The 13,730-nt window shown below is 49.4% G+C and overlaps 1 long non-coding RNA gene across 1 annotated transcript; it reads right to left on the reverse strand.

The window, feature by feature from the left end:
* Positions 1–855: 855 nt before the first annotated feature.
* Positions 856–7,074, reverse strand: LOC134474286 (uncharacterized). Its single transcript, XR_010045029.1, has 2 exons — positions 1,712–7,074; positions 856–1,183 (listed from the first exon to the last, which is right to left on the reverse strand). It is a non-coding gene; the product is annotated as an uncharacterized LOC134474286 (long non-coding RNA).
* Positions 7,075–13,730: the final 6,656 nt, after the last annotated feature.

The following is a 13,730-nucleotide window of genomic DNA, read 5'->3' on the forward strand; positions in this document are numbered from 1 at the left end:
AACATTTTTAGTGGTTACCTTTAAGTGGAATACAGTTACATTAAAAAACTAATATATAAATCTATTCAAATGACCCTATACAACTTAATAGGTAGTACAAGTACTTCATAGTGGCAAAATATCTACAGCCCAGCGTCTTATTCCTTGTCATTGCTGTGACTTGTATCACTGATACACCAGCACATGCATATGTATGTGCATCTGTACATTTGTACATAATACACACATATGCAAAGGTGTTGCTAATGTCATTATTTTGGACAAATTTATCTGTCAGATAAATTAAGAAAACTAAGTTTTAATTATACTTTTACTTATTCATTCTTGAATGCTTTTTTTTTCATTATGTACATCAGAATTAACTGCATAATTTTCCTTCTCTCTAAGAGCTGTTAATATTACTTACAAGGCAGATGTACTGCAACATAATTATTCAATTTTTGTTTGTCTGTGAGGGTCTTTGCTTCTACTTTACCTTTGAAGGCATTGATGGCTTGTATCTAGATACATGCTATCATGGGTGGGACTTTTTTGAGGTGCTGAATCTAGGATGTGTGGTTCTGGGATTAAGGGTACTGATTACTAAATTAGTCCACTGATTGATTTAGCATAGTTCCAGTTGTGAATAATGGGAAGGCCCACCCTGGGTGTGGATGGTACCACTGGAAAGCTGGGAAAGATAAAAAGAAGAAGCAGGTTTGCTGCTTGCTGCCTTCTATCTGTCCTGCTCTGCCATGGACTGTTTCTCCTCTGTAATGCCCCGATGCCATGCCACCCTGCCTTAGAGTCAGCCTTTTATGGACTGAAACCGGATGTGAGCTACAGTAAACCTTTCCTCCTTTGGGTATCTTGGTATTTTTGTCTCAGCAATGAGAAATGAAACTCATAGGATAGACAAAGGATAATCTCACAGGGTACAGGTTGGAGGTTGGAGATTTTCTCTCAGTTTTGTAAGCATCTTCTTCTTGTCAAAGATTCACTGGGAAGCTGGGCACAACTCCTGTCCTTGTTCCTCTTTGGGTGGATGTTTTTTTCTCTCAATCTTCTTTTGAGATCTTTGTTTCTCTTTGATTTTCTGAGGTTGGGTGTGATATGTTCAGGAGGTATTTTGAGTTGTGCTGGTTTCTTTGCTTTTGACATTCCTCCTGCCTGGTCTCCTTTGGGATTCCTGGTCTGTGGTCCACTGTCAGACATTAAATTGGGAAAATTCTCAGTCACTGTTGCTGCAAATATTGCTTTTTCTCTCTCTCTTTTCCTCAAATAATTTGCCTCTAGTAGTGGTCCCACAGATCATGGATCTTTGGGTCTGTTTCCTATCTTAGTCTTTTTTTTTTCCTTCCTTGTTTTTCACTTTTGGGAGTTCCCATTATCCTATCTAAAAGCTAAGATTCTCTTCATATCCGTGACGCATCTACTCAGGAGCTTGTTGAAAACCATCTTTTCTTCTGTTACAGTGTTTTTGAGCTCTAGCAGTTCTTTTTGATTCTTTTCCTAGGAATTTCCCTATCTTTAGTGATTAATTAGTTTTTCATTGCTGTGACTAAATGCCTAAGAAAAATAATTTTGGAGAGGGAAAGATTTATTTTGGCTCACAGTTTCAGAGGTCTGATATATGAGCTGAGCTGACAGCTCACTCAGGCCCCCATTGGCAACCCTGTCCCTACTCCCTTACCAGGTGTCTGGGGTCTTGGTGGGGACATCACCTACTTACCTGGAGTCCAGAGGGTCCTGTTTGCCCACAAATCTTTGTAGTTGTGTCCAGGTAGAAAGGGAGACTGGGCAACAGCTCTGGGATGCAAGGGTGAGTTATTCAGAAGTGTGTCTGGAAGAAGCTGGGTGAGGTGAAAAGCATATTTGGCCAAATGGAATCTGGGTTTGGCCCAAGTCAAGTCTGATTATGTCTCATTATTGGGCTGGGGCTCCTCCTAGGGGTTTAGAAGGGGTGTCCCTTTATCCATGAACAGTTTTTACAGAAGTTTTTCTAGGTTTCCTTTAACTCCATTAGTGGTGTGTGGTAAGCCCTAGAAACACAGGGGACTGGGCTGCATCCTCTTGGGGGGCAGAATGGTCAGGGGATGGGTCATCAGGCCCCACGTGGGCCCAAGTTCTGTTCCTTCTCTCCTGCCATTCTCTCAAGGCCTAGGCTCCTGGTACTACCTGGGTCCTGGCAGGAGTGGACTGAGCGCAAATGTAGATTAACTGCTGGAGAAGCCATGGGCAGGAGGGGTGTGTGGGTCTTTGTTTGTTCCTGAACTGGCTCCCCAGCAGGTCCTCAGATGCCTAAGCCCCTTGGGTCCCAAAACTCATATTCCTTCTGTGCCTCAGGACTCCTGCAGGGTAGGTCCCCTCTGGTAAGGTAGGTTGGATGCTAAGAGCCCTGGTAAGACCTGTCCCAGTGACAGTTCAGGAGTAGCTGGTAGAGCTCCAGAGCTATCCCTGGGGTATAGATGCAGGAGAATGTGTCTCTGTGGAGGCACTGAGTGGGGAGCCCTTGGCCTACATAGCTGTCACATGCACAAGACTAGGACACTTCTAGGAAGGGCCCCTGCCTTGTCCTGCTAATGCAACACCTTGAAAGTGCAGCTCAGGTGGAAATGCATGCATCCAGAGCCGTGGGTGCAGGGTGGCATCTCCTTAGAGTGTGCTAAACTGAGGCAGGATCCTAGCTCCAGTCCTAACTGGTGTCTTGTTGTCTGGGTCTGCAGTGCCCTGGGTGGTTATGCCCCTCACAACACATGCTGACCCCAAACCCAAAGTGACAAAGGCACCAGGAGGAGCTCCTCTGGGAGTGAACAGAGGTCACCGCGGGAGATCTTGTTCCACCAAGCTCCTTGCTGCCTCCACCAAGTGGGGACACAATGAGAAGGTGCCGTGTGCGAGCCAGGAAGCTGACTGTCACCAGAACTCAACCATGCTGGTGTCCGAGGCCTGGACTCCCAGCCCAAGAGCATGAGGAAAGCACTTCTATGTGCAATAGTTGTCCTTCTGATGGGAATTTGTGTCAGCAGCCCAAGTTAAGACCATATCCTCTATTTCCTGCCTAGATCTGCTGGGTGAAGCCTCAGCATGTGACTGAGTAACTTCCAGCTTTGTGGCACCATTGGTCTCTGAGCTGCCTCTGGGTGCTGGGCCACACCGACTCAGGTACCAGAACCAGTACCCACTCTACCTTGCTGAGGGCTGTGCTCAAGCAGCAACCCTGGAGGGGCTTCTTGTTGCCTGCAGCCCCTGGGTATATTCTAGGGGCAGCAGGAAGACTTTGAGGCCCATCTCCTTGCAGGTGAATGTGTGTGTGGGAACAGAGCTGTGATAACTGCTGGGCTACATACCAAGCACCAGGAGTCCCCACCAATCATGGGCATGGCTCCAGTAAAACTCTGCAGTTGATTCTGTCTTGGCAGCTTCTTCTTGTAGAAGCAGGATTGTGCTATGCAGAAGTGACACATCTACAGTGATCCCAGTGATGGTCAGCATGCAACTCTGTCCGTTGGTCTTGGGGACCACTGAGGGGGTGCCTTCCTTTGGTCAGCACTGCTCCTGGTTGGGCCTCACACAGCGGGCCCATTTGAGCACTGGAGCAGTTCCCCAGAGCAACACTGATGTTCGGTGCCAGGCCAGGGAGTGGGGAGAAATGCTCCTGCCATGGGAGATGGAGCAGGTGCAAGGGGCTGTGGCTGTAGCCAGGTAATCACAGCCCATGGCCTCCACCCCAACAACCCTCAAGGCTTTGCAGGTTCCAGGCTGCCATGGAGTAGGACTGACCTGTGTGCAGTGATCGATTGCCTCCTCTGCAGCACACTTGCAGCTGCATAGCCAAGACGGAGGCCACAGAGTGGAGCATCCTGCGTCGAGGTGGGGCTTCGGGTGCATGGATACATGGGGCTAGGCAAAGGCTGGGGTTTCAGGGAGCTCTGGGTCCACACAGGTGGTTGCTAATAATGCGCCATTTTCCAAAACAGCAGCACTTCACTGTGGCAGTGCTGGCACAGCTCTGTGGCTCTAAAGTATCTTAATTCTTGTTTTTTTTTTTCCCACTTTTCAAACATCACGTCTCATTTCCTTTTTTCTAAATGGCTAGAGACAGACACGGTGGAAGTGTGCCCAGCTGCCTCTAGGTGTGGCTTTTCTCTTCCCTCATGGAAGTCTTGTTTTTTTCTGCTGTTATTTTAAAGGCTTTAAACAGCAACCCCAAACCTCCTGGGTAAGCCTTGTTGATGTGCTGGGCTGTGATCAGTGCCTTCTTTTGAGCTCTGTCCTCAACTTCACCCCACCTTCAGGCTGAGCGCTGGAGGCACATTGGGCCTGGCCTTGCTGAAAGCCTCTGTGGGATGGAAACACACCTACTTGGTTGTGAGTCTGTCTTAGAGAGCGAGAGCCAAGCTTTGGAGAAAACAAGATGCAGAAGCTGGTCTGAACTGTAGGCCTGACATACAAGTGTAGTCAGATCTGTGGTGTCCTCTTTGCCTGGGTCTTTCTAGGAGCTCAGCAGTCACTAGAAGTGGTCCTGAGGCTTTTGGTCCTCAGCCCCACCTCCCTGGGTATGTGGTGGCTCTCAGCAGGCTCTCCTGTTTCCTCCCGTGGTCGTTCACTGCAAGTCTGAGCTCTCGGCTCCTCATGTCCACACTGCAGTCCACTCCTCCACTACTCAGGTTTTGATAGCTCAGCTGTGGGTGGGGACGAGGGAAATGATACCATGCGAAGCCAGATCTCAGTAGTTTTTCATGTGTTTTCTGTATGGTGAAAGCTAGAGCACCAGGATGGGCACACTCCCTGAGAAGGTGGGGGAGAAGTACAGGCCGCAGGAGGGACTACAGGGCAGCCTCGGGCCTCCTCAGCAAGCACTGTGGCTATAGTGTCAGATGGAAACTGATGGAATTCTTGGTCTGGCTTCTTACATGGAGTCAGGAAGAACATTTTAAAGTGGTTTATCTGAATTTGATATCTTGAGTATTTTAATTTAAAAAAGAGAAAAAAGAAAAAAAGTTCTTCCCTACTGTCAAAATTTGGATTTAACCATGCTGAAATTGTCCCCTGAGACACTTCTTCAAAACTGAGAATGGCCCTGAGGCCTGGGCATTGCTGTTTGTGTGTGGGTTGCACAGTGCCATCCCTAGAGTGCATGTGGATACTGCCCAAGGGCAGGGAGTGCCCGCCAACTTACATATCTCCCAGTGGCAGCTGTCACTCCAGGAGTTGGCACAGAGGTCCCTTGCTGGGGATAGCCTCAGGATATGGGCTCCTTGGAAAGCCCTTGTTGAGTAACTACTGCATGCTGGGATTCATGGAGGGACTTCAGGGGAGCTCAGGAGCCCCACTGGGATGAAGCATGCTTGCCACTGCCCTCAGAAGAGGGACTAGAGAGTGTGGATGGTCCCTCAGCACTAGGACATGGACTTTTATCTCAGGGGCCCCGGGGACCAAGGTCTGAGCCTCAAGATGTTTGACCTTCCAGTTTACCAGAAGTTGGCCAGAGACAGCCTGATCTCCAGAAACAGCTGGCCAGCACGAGTCCTGCAGCTATTTGAGTTCTCCTGGGAGGACAAAGGCCCTGGGCAATACTGTCTAGTGGATAGGCAAGAAATCAGGCAGAAATGTGTGTAGCCCAGTCAGGTTAGCAGAGACCAGCTCATCCCACACTGTACAGAGCACACAGGAGGTCTGGGGACAACTGGGTCCCCTGGCAGGATGGAGGCAGGAAGAGCCAGTGGTGAGAGAGTTCTGGCATGTGATTTCTTTACCAGACAAGAGACCCTCTTGGGACAAGTCCAGGCTAGCCTGTGCCTGGGGAAGGCTCCAGGTTCTAGGCCCTCTAAGGAGTCTCTGTGCCCAAAATAAAGTCATGGATGAATGGAGGGCAGGGGATGTTCATACATGTTGGAGAACATGGCTCCAAAGAAAGGAAAATCATATAGATTCCCTTTGAGCTTGTTATATTTTGACAAAATCTACACTGGAGTCAGTCTTTACATCAGCTGTGAGGAACAGAGTGGCGAATTTCTAGGTGAAATAGAAATGTTAAAAAGATGTTATGATGGCCAGGGATATAGCTCAGTGGTATAATGCCTGCGTGGCAAACATGAGGTTATGAGTTCGATTCCCAGTACCCAAAACAAAGACAAAGACAAAGACAAAGACAAAGACAAAGACAAAGACAAAGACAAAGACAAAAACAAAAAACCTGTTACAACATCAAGACCGAGCCAAAGCTCCCACTAAGCAGAGATGTGCTACATACCCACAAGGCCACAGAGTGGTCGTACTCACAGATCCCTTTCATGCTGAGTTGTCAGTGGCAGTGATGCAACTGGGCTTCCTTTAGTGTGTTCCAAGATGTGGGTCCTTCTTGCTTCAGCCCCCTTGTTCCCTGTGCTGGTACCAGGGCTTACACTTTGTCTTCCAGTTGTGCCTGGAGCTTTGTTAGCTTTCCTTTTCTCCTGAAAGAGTGATTAATGCCTAGTTGTTAGGGCTCAGCTGCATGCTGTCTTGTAGTGGCTGGGAGTAGAGACATTTCCCATTCATGCCTCATGTGCATCAACAGAGCAGAGGCGCCTCGGCATGGATGTCACTTCCTTTAGTTCTGTCATCATCATCATCATCATCATCATCATCATCATCATCATCATCATCAACTTCCTCTCTTCTGCTCCCACTGTCACCACTGGGAGACTTTAAAGGAGCCTGCTCTTGCTCAGCAGTCTTCCAGACTGTGGATGTAGTCCTCACCCTCCCAATATATTATGCCATCAGCAGTGGTAGTTTTTCTGGTTCACACTTGTGGAGGTTGAGGCTCATGGAGGTTAAGCAACTTGCTCAGAGCCACATGGAGCTATGAAGACACAGAACCTTAATGTCCAGCTCCAAATCCCAGCCTTTCTTCTGCTTTTCTGTAGCTTTCTGCAGACAGAAAGCAGTGAGCATAGCTTGCCAACATGCATCCCTTTTGCAGCATGAGCCCTGCCCAGGGTAATGGCTTGTACTGCCCAGGCCACAGGTTTCTGGCATGCTCCCAGGGGCAGAGACCATGGCTGGTGTCCCTGTAGAATGGGTGAAGGGCCCAGAAACAGGGTAAATGACTTCTTTCTGTCATGCTTGGGAGTGATCTAGCTGGGCCAGACTGAAATTAAACCACATGTTCACAGAAAATCAAGACACATTCAGGTCAGCTCAGGACAGGGTGTCGGCCTTTGCGCCCATGGTTTAGCTCCCTGAGTGTTAGTTTTCCTCTTGTCTCACTGTTATTGTCTGCATTGGCCTGTACTCCCTTCCTTCATAACAGGATGGCAGATAGAGTGGCTGCCACGGGCTGCTACAGCTCCTGAAAACACTGAGATAAGCCCCACGTGGCGGAAACCCCTGTAACTGCAAAAGTGTTCACCCCTCAGGCTCCAGGACTCCAAGAGTTCTGTCCCCACAATGTCCATGTGCTGGGGACAGACAGTCACTCGGGGGTGTCACCCCTGAGCAGGCTTGATGTGGGGCTAGTCTGTACTTGGTGCACCCAAAACTGACTTCACTCCTACAAGCCTTTTCTGCTACAAGGTTCTTCTCGGTATTTACTCCTGGCTGAAGAAATAGTCACAATTTTTAGTTTTGCAAAGACCAGACTTTGCAAATTCCCTCTATTTTCTCTTCAGTTTGCTATGAAACTGCTCACTCTTTTTAGAGTGTATTTTTTTTCTTTCTTTCTTGAGGTTCTCACCAAGGGCAGTAGAAACAACTAACTTATTTTGGTGATATTTTGCTAGGGAAGCTCTTAGTCCAATGCCAAGAGTATAGTAGGTATGTTTCCTGTTTCCTAAATTTGGCAGGAGCCAGTGTTAGTGATTTTTTTTATCAGTGCATTTTTATCGTTGCATTTCCCAATTTTTCGTATTGAAGTCTCTAATAATCAGTTGTTGTTGCAATACTGCTGCATAGTGAGAAGCTCTGCCCATCCCAGAGTTTAAAAACCCACTAGTGCTTCAACCACAGCACCTCTGTGTTGGGCTGCAGATGCTGTTCTGGGCCGCTTCTCACCTCTGCTCTAAGACTGTTGGAAGAGGCAGCAGTTCCTGTGCATTTACCAGGACTGTGAGAGAAAGAAGTATGTGCTACCTCTGAAACTTTTGCTCAGATCTGCCCCTGCTTCCATGCAATGCAATGGTTTTGGCCAGTGTTGTTGTGCCATCCATGGTACCAAGACTGGGAGCACTAGAGGACAGTGAGCCAGTGATACTCTGCCCTGGAACTGTCTGAAGGATGCAGGCCAAGTTAAGATAAGATGAGTTGTCCGCATCCTTCTTCTGAAGCCCTAGGCTCTGCAGACAACATGTGATGTGGGGAAAGGACAGAGCTCAAGGCTGGGCCAGCCAGCTGCCCCTTGATGTCCTCTGTGACCAGTGCCTCTCCTCAGCGCTTTTAGAGCTAGAGGTAGTGTCACCCCTCTCTGGTGCTCAGGATCAGTGGGCCGTCTGGGAAGAGGCAACTGTGAGATCCCAACGACAGATACCACTCCTACCACCAGCCTACCCTAGTCTGGGCAAGCCAGCTCCCTTGTACAGTGTCCTGAACTGTGAGAGAATATATTTCTGTTAAGTTGTCCTATCAATGTTGGCCAGCTTCAGGAAATTAGCATACATCTCATTTAATTAGGAAATCCCTTGGGGTAGGTATTTGATGTCCATTTTTCAGGTGGAGAAATCAAGACCTAGAATGCAGGTAGTTGGGTCTGATGGTTGCTAAGGGTAGATCCAGCCTGCTTCTGTGGCCTGTGCACAGGCCTCACAGCAGTTCACAGGCAGAGCAAACCAGTGGAGGCGAGGTTGTGGTGGGGCCTCTTCCAGAGCAGACCAGATCCACACAAGTTGCTCCAGAGAGGCTGTTGGGACAAAGTATAAAAAGCAGAGGATTTCAGCACTGATGCTGGTCTTCAGAGAGCTGGGGTCTTGGAACCAGATGACCACGCAGTCTGACATAACTCTAGCTCTAGCCCTCTGTGTGGTTCAGGGAGCCCCAATTCCTGGCTCCTTGTGGGGGTTAAGGAGAGACCTTGGTAGTGGGCAGGCAGGGGCCCAAGGGACTGGACCCAAAGGTACTCTTCTTGGCTCTTTCCTGGGGAAGATAGAATACAGCTGTCCAGGATAGAGCATGGGGAGACTGATAGGTGACCTGCTCTCTCTGGCTTCTTGTGGATGGTTACTTTTTCATTCCATTTTTTCCTTGGCTTTCAGGTTCACAAATGGAGAGGACTAGCATCTCATCTATTTGGATGAATTCTTTTTTTTTTTTTTAGTTTTGGGACTCGAACTCAGGACCTTGCTCTTGCCAGAAAGGTTTATATAGCCATTAAGCTATATCCCCAGTCCAAGATGAATTTTTTTTTTGCACTGAGACTTTCATGTTGTAATGGACTAGGCCTTTATAGATGTCAAGATTAGCAAATGCATCATGCATGTGGGATGCATGTAGATTTCTAAAAGATGGAAGACAAATGACAATTGGCAGAAATTTGGCCAAATAAGTTAACAGTCAAATACCCCAAACCTGTGACTTGGCTACATTATATGTTAAGAGGAGTTTTGCAGGTATGTTAAAACTTAAGACCCTGTGAGATGGAGATATTCAGGCGGACCCGATGCAATCATGTGAGGAGGAGGCAAAACTGTTCATACCAGAGAGGACGTGAGGACAGGAGAGAGGCAGGGATATGACTGAGAAACTGAAGGTAGAAGAGGGGCCCACGGTGCATGGGCAGCCTCCAGGTAGAGCGGGAAATGCTATGCATACCTGGATTTACCCAGTGAAGCCCATTTTTCAGAAATCTGATTTCCAGAAAAATAACAGGTTTGTGGGTCCCCCCCTACTTTCCTCCTTCTCCTTCCTTTTCCTCTTCTTCTTTTTTAACTTTTTCTGATGCTAGGGATGGACCCAGAGCCTCACAGATGCTACACAAGCCTGCCTTGAAGCTTTTGTTTGCTTGGCCTCTGGGCCCGGTATGCTGCCCAGGCTGCTCTGGAACTCGTGGCTCAGGTGATTCACCTCATCCTCCCTAGGGTAGGAGGCCAAATTTGAATGCTTTAAACCACTGCTTTTTTAAATTGCAGCAATAGAGACTAATATAGGAACCATGGAATGGAGGAAATCAGTGGAAGGACAGACCAGGAGGTAGATACACAGGAAAACACTTTCTGCTGGAGTCGTGCTCTATGGTAGTTGCTACCGAGCCAAGAAAGCCCTGAGGATCTAATCTGGCAACCCTGAGGCCACTAGTGACCTCAGCAAGGCCATTTTGTGTAAAGTCTTGGTTAGAGAGGATTCAGGAGAGACCAAGAGGGAGATGGCAAAATGATCTGCCTAAAGCTCTTGGCGAGGAGAAGGGGAGGGTGGTAGTGGGAGCTGGGGCCTGGGAGAGAGTACAAGGCCCTGCCCTGCCGTGAGGGGTAAGAGGAGGGCCTGTCCAGCAGCCCTAGCAGAGCTGGCCAGGGCAAGGAGGCCCTAGAGGGAGCACATGGAAATTCTTTTCTGATTGCTTCTATTTTCTCAGCGAAATGGGAAACAATCATCTCTTTTTCACTTGCTAAATGTGCTGAGCAGGCCTGAAGGATGTATGAAGGCAGGAAGCAATCGTGATGCCTCACACATGCGGCTTCAATATTGTTTGGTTGGAGAAATAATATACCGCTCTACTAGCTTGTTTTAAATTAGACAAACACCCCGGAGCCTGCCTGCCACTGGAGAGGACGGCCAGAGCTGTGTTTGGAGGGGGGCTCTGGGGTGCTGAGGTCAGCTCTGTTTGACATTCCTGACGTGTGAAGGGCGGCTTGGAACAACAGTGCGCGCCATGGGCGTGCAGCTCCCTGGAACTGCTCCAGGGGCCCTGCCTGAGAAAAGATTGGGTCTTAGAGATTCCTCCCCAATGCTAAACATCTGTTGGTGCTTGTGGAAAATAAGGTTGGGATTGTTTTGCTCACAGCCGTGGGCGCGCCTTGCGCTGTTTGTGAAGCTGGTGATGGATGGCGTGCACACGGGCTCCTGGGAGGCAGCTTGTCCTGACCAGGCAGCAGGGCTCCATCTGCCGCCCTGTTGCTGCACAATTTGCGTCTCCTCTGAATTGAGTCAGGAGAATGAAGGGATAGATGGGCCTGAGGGACATCCCTGTAGCTTCATCCTGGAGCTGAGTTGTCCAGGTGTCTGCCTGTTTGATGGGCGTCCTTTTCAGCTAGATGCCCTGTGTCCACCTGCCCAGCAGCCTTTGTGGAGCCTCAGAGTGGGCCTGTCTCCATCTCTGCAATGCCCCAAGTCTTTCACCTACAGGGAGGTATTCTGTATCCCAGTGGGTCGCAGAGCTCACAGTGTTGAGTTTTATTTTCCAATGGAGTTGAGGCTATACTGGGATGGTGAAAACTTGAATTTCAGCCTTTATGGGCTGTCCTCTCCTGGTCCTGAGAATTTTCTGTTTCTTTCCATCTGAGACCCCCTCCCTTCCTGGTGTCCTGCAGGGACCCCTCGCATGGAGGCCACCTCTTACTTGGTTCTCACTTCCCTGAGCTCTGGCACTGCTGTACCAGCCATAGCCTCCTTACTGTGGTCCTCTCCTGGCTGGGGGATCTTTAGGGGTGGATTCTGTGTCCCTTTCTCTGGATGTATCCCAAGTTCTTGACTATTGCCCAGCATGCAGTTGGTAAGAACAGGAACAAGCTACGGGTCCTCTCAGTGAGCTCATTAAGACCCATCTGTGTGTTCATGAGTGCATGACTAGTAATTGGCAGGACAAAGTCCATGTCTAGCCTCTTGTAACAGTTTCTTGATGCATGGAATCTTAGCATACACATCATCTTCTCTCTGCCTATTGGTCCCTTCCTGCAGTCAGCCACTATCTCTGTGCCTATCCCTCCACCTCTACACAACAGCAAGATGCTCACACACAATCCCCTCAGTCCCTGAAGGTGCCTGAGTCCACCTGACCCAGCTCATACTGTACCTAGAGACCTCAGTCGGGCCACCCTTTTCTCTGTCCTGCTGCTTTGCTTGGTTTTCCCAAGTTCCCATCTTCTGGCTGCTGCCTTCTGCAGCGTGAGCCTCCCCCTCAAAGGCCCTCCGTTCTGCAGTTTCCTGTCCAACCATCAACCTGGAACCAGGTAAGATGTACAACTCTCAGGACTCTGGCAACCTGGCCCTCAGGGAGCACAGCTGCTCTGACTAAAGGATTCAAACTCCCTCTCCTCTTTCCACACTCTGAGCAATACTGAGAGCAGGGTAGAGCATGTGCGAGAGGTGGATGAGGGATTAAGACCCAGCAGTGTGACATTAGAGGGCCCAGTAGGTCAGAAGCTCCTGAGCCAACTATGTGCCTAGTTGGGAAACACCTTCGTTTTCTTGTGCAACCACTGCCTCTTTTTGAATACAGCCAGCAGGTGACTGGTGTGAGTTCTGTGGGAAGAGGCTGAGCCCAAAGATTTTAGAAACCATCAGTTGGAGACAGAGCCAGGGGCTTCCCTGCTGGCCATCAGCCTAAAGGGGCTGCTTCTTCTACATACCCTCCAAACCTCCTCATGCCAGCACCCTGCAGCACCAGGAGAAGCCAGGCCCCTCGGGGTCACACATCCCGGCCAGCAAACACATGACCCCAGAATGGGATGTCTGACCTTGCTGACAGCATATCCAAACAGAGGAAGAATAAGGGCTGACACTGATGTAAGCCTCTGAACATCTGGGACCTTGATCTGCCTGCCACACGATGTACCAGCAGCCTTCCTGGAGACTGTGCCTCATGGGCTGTGTTCCCTTCACTAGGTGGGCCCCAGTAATTGGCAGAAGACGGGAGCAATTGTGCCCTCCTGGCCCCATCTATATATGGGATGGTGTGGCATGGTTGAAATGTGTGGTCCCTACTGGGACAGGGCCAGTGATTCTAACCCAAACTCCTTTGTGTAGAAGCTTGTTCCCACAGTACTGCTGCTGTGGGGAGCCCCTACTCTCTGGCCTGGGATGTGGAGTCGGTCCTCCAAGGAACAAGGTCAGAGCTGGAGGCAGGAGATGCATGCTTATACTCCCTTCAGGCATGTAGATCTGTACCAGGCCCTCTCAGCTGCTATGTCCCACTGATCAGCCAACTGGGGACGCTGTCCACCATGCCCAGACCCTGAGCCAATGCTCAGGGCAGACCCCGTGCTCTGTGATCTGCCTCTTCGGCTTGTAGCAGAAGCTACATGGACCATATGCTGTTGGTAGACATGTGTCTGCATGTGTGTGTTCCTCAAAAAGCCTTCAATACCAGGTGTGGCAGTGCACATCTGTAATCCCAGCACTTGGGAGGCTGAGGCAAGAGGATCACTGCAAGTTTAAGACCAGCCTGGGCTACAAAGTGAGTTCAAGGCCAGCCTGATCTGCTTACTGACCCTGCCTTGAAAAGACAAAAAAAAAAAAAAAAAAAAAAAGGTGTGAGGGTAGGGTTGGGGAGGACCTCTCCTGGACTGTGCTGGGTGTGTGAGGGCTAAGGCCAGAGGAAGAGCCACCTACTCCAGGAGTATGTGTGGGATGCTATTTCTCACATGCTTCACTTCCTGTTTTAACACACGTGAACATTCTGATTTACCATGAGGATGAGCAGGTTTGTTGAGGCTGAAACCTCCCCAGCTGCTGATCCTGGGAAGCCTGGCATTGTCGCCTGGTTGGGATCATGCTGCCTCTGTCCTACTTCCACACTTGGGGAAGCAGAGTGGACACTGGGTGTCTTGCTGTGCCCTGGTAAC

The sequence above is a fragment of the Cavia porcellus genome, unplaced genomic scaffold (assembly GCF_034190915.1).
Source record: "Cavia porcellus strain 051 isolate PalLab524CR breed Dunkin Hartley unplaced genomic scaffold, mCavPor4.1 scaffold_32, whole genome shotgun sequence".
In the NCBI taxonomy this organism is placed as follows: domain Eukaryota; kingdom Metazoa; phylum Chordata; class Mammalia; order Rodentia; family Caviidae; genus Cavia; species Cavia porcellus.